Genomic DNA, 3,477 nt, shown 5'->3' on the forward strand with positions numbered 1-3,477 from the left:
GGAATCTTCCCCAACCCAGGGATCGGACCCAGGTATCCCGCATTGCAGGCAGATTCTTTACCAGCTGAGCCATAAGGGAAGCCCAAGAATACTGTAGTGGGTAGCCCATCCCCTCTCCAGCGGATTTTCTGAACCCAGAATCGAACAAGGGTCTCCTGCATTCAGGAGGATTCTTTAACAGCTGAGCTATCAGGATTGAAACATCCATCACATTGTTTTCATGTGCTCCGTCGTGTCCGACTCTTTACAACCTTGGACTGCAGCACGCCAGGCTTTCCTGTCCTTCACTATATCCCAGAGTTTGCTCAAAAACCCATGTCCATTGAGGCAATGAGCCATCCAACCATCTCATCCTCTGTTGGTCCCTTTCCTCCTGCCCTCAATCTTCCCCAGCAGCAGGGTCTTTTTCAATGAGTCGGCTCTTCACATCAGGTAGCCAAAATATTGGAGCTTCAGCTTCACTATCAGTTCTTCCAATGAATATTGAGGGTTGATTTACTTTAGGATTGACTTATTTGATCTCCTTGCTGTTCAAGGGACTCTCAAGAGTCTCCCAATCACGGTTTTTCAAAGGTTCAATCTTTGATACTCAGCCTTCTGTAGGTCCAACTCTCCCCACCATACAGCACTACTGGAAAAAACGTAGCTTTGACGATAGGGACCTCTGTCGGCAACGTAATGTCTCTGCTTTTGAACATGCTGTCTAGGTTTGTCATCGCTTTTCTTCCAAGAAAGTGTCTATTAATTTCATGGCTGCAGTCACGGTCTGCACTGGTTTTGGAGCCCAAGAAAATAAAGTTTCTCGTGTTTCCATTTTTTTTCTCCATCTATTTGCCATGAAGTGACAGAACCAGATCCATGATCTTACTTTTGAATGCTCAGGTTTAAGACAGCTTTTTTACTCTCCTCTTTCACCTGCATTGAGAAGCTCTTTAGATCCTCTTCAATTTCTGCCATACAGGTGGTGTCATCTGTGTATCTGAGGTTATTGATATTTCTAAAAGCAATCTTGATTCCAGATTGAGTTTCATCCAGCCCAGCATGTCACAGGATATACTCTGCATATAAGTTAAATAAGCAAGGTCACAATATAGAGCCTTGACGTGCTCTTTTCTGAAGCTTAAATCAGTCTATTATCTGTCCAGTTCTAGCTGATGCTTCTTGTTCCTGCATATAGCTTTCTCAGGAAGCAGGTGAAGTGGTCTGCTAGTCCCATCTCTTGAAGAATTTTCCACAGTTTGTTGTGATCCACACAGTAAAGGCTTTCAGTTCAGTTCAGTTCAGTCACCAGTCATGTCTGACTCTTTGTGACCCAATGAAATGCGGCATTCCAGGCCTCCCTGTCCATCACCAACTCCCGAGTTTACCAAACTTATGACATTGAGTCGGTGATGTCATCCAACCATCTCATCCTCTGTCATCCCCTTCTCCTCCTGCCCTCAATCTTTCCCAACATCAGGGTCTTTTCAAATAAGTCAACTCTTTCACATCAGTAGCAAAATATTGGAGTTTCAGCTCAACATCAGTCCTTCTATTGAACACCCAGGAATGATTTCCTTTAGGATGGACTGGTTGGATCTCCTTGTAGTCCAGGGACTCTCAAGAGTCTTCTTCAACACTACAGCTCAAATGCATCAATTCTTTGGCACTCAGCTTTCTTTATAGTCCATGCTCATAACCCATACATGACCACTGGAAAACATATAGCCTTGACTAGACGGATCTTTATTGAAAAGAAATGTCTCTGCTTTTTAATATGCTGTATAGTTGTGGTCAAAACTTTCCTTCCAAGGAACAAGCGGTCTTTTACTTTGATGGCTGCAGTCACCATCTGCAGTGATTTTGGAGCCCCCCAAAATAAAGTCTGTCACTGTTTCCACTGATTCGCCATCTATTTCCCATGAAGTGATGGGACCAGATGCCATCATCTTAGTTTTCTGAATGTTGAGCTTTGAGCCAAAATTTTCACTCTCCTCTTTCACTTTCATCAAGAGGTCTTTAGTTCTTCTTCACTTTCTGCAATAAGGGTGGTATCATCCGCATATCTGAGGTTATTGATATTTCTCCTGGCAATCTTGATTCCAGCTTGTGCTTCCTCCAGCCCATTTTTCTCATGATGTACTCTGCATATAAGTTAATAAGCAGGATGACAATATACAGCCTTGATGTACTCTTTTTCCTATTTGGAACCAGTCTGTTGTTCCATGTCCAGTTCTAACTGTTGCTTCCTGACCTGCATGCACGTTTTTCAAGAGGCAGGTCGGTGTCTGGTATTCCCATCTCTTTCAGAATTTTCTACAGTTTATTGTGATCCACACATTTCAAAGGCTTTGGCATAGTAAATAAGCAGAAATAAGATGTTTTTCTGGAACTCTCTTGCTTGTTCCATGATCCAGCGGATGATGGCAATTTGATCTCTGGTCCTCTGCCTTTTCTAAAACCAGCTTGTACATCTGAAGTTCGTAGTTCACGTATTGCTGAAACCTGGCTTAGAGAATTTTGAGCATTACTTTACTAGCGAGTGAGATGAGTGCAATTGTGCGGTAGTTTGAGCATTCTTTGGCATTGCCTTTCTTTGGAATTGGAATGAAAACTGACCTTTTTCAGTCCTGTGGCCATTGCTGAGATTTCCAAATTTGCTTACATATTGAGAGCAACACTTTCGCAGCATCATTTTTTAGATTTGAAATAGCTCAACTGGAATTCCATCAACTCCACTAGCTTTGTTCTAGTGATGCTTTCTAAAGCCCACTTGACTTCACATTTCAGGATCTCTGGCTCTAGGTGAGTGATCACACCATCGTGATTATCTAGTCATGAAGCATAGTCAATTAATTTTTTCCCCAAATTCCTTTGCTTTTTCTATGATCCAGTGGATGTTGGCAGTTGGATCTCTGATTCCTCTGCCTTTTCTAAATCCATGTTCTACATCTGGTACTTGTCTGTTCAATATCGTTGAATCCTAACATGATGGATTTTGAGAATGACCTGGCTAGCATCTGAAATGGGTGCAGTTGTGCAGTAGTTTGAACATTCCTTAGCATGACCATTCTTTGGCATTTGAATGAAAACTGACCTTTCTAGTCCTGTGGCCACTGCAGAGTTTTTCCAAATTGCTGGCATATTCAGTGCAGCACTTTAACAGCATCATCTTTTAGCATTTGATATAGCCAGGATTCCGTCAACTCTACCAGCTTTGTTCACAGTAACGTTCCCAAGGCCAACTTGACTTCACACTCTAGTATGTTTCACGTTGTTTCACACTGGCACAACCAAATTCATCAAAATTGTGAACTTGTGTTCAGAGGCTACAACAATTCCTACTCAGTGTGGGTGCCAAAAACTTGAGGCCCAAAGTAAAGTCTAAACATTGAAAATATCTACATTCCTTTAAAGACAGGCGTTTACCACTTTGAAGTGAAGCCAGTGACTCCTGAGTCCCAGTCACAGAGCTGCTGGGCTGGAGGTGTGGCTGAA

This window comes from Bos indicus x Bos taurus, chromosome X (genome assembly GCF_003369695.1).
Source record: "Bos indicus x Bos taurus breed Angus x Brahman F1 hybrid chromosome X, Bos_hybrid_MaternalHap_v2.0, whole genome shotgun sequence".
In the NCBI taxonomy this organism is placed as follows: Eukaryota; Metazoa; Chordata; class Mammalia; order Artiodactyla; family Bovidae; genus Bos; species Bos indicus x Bos taurus.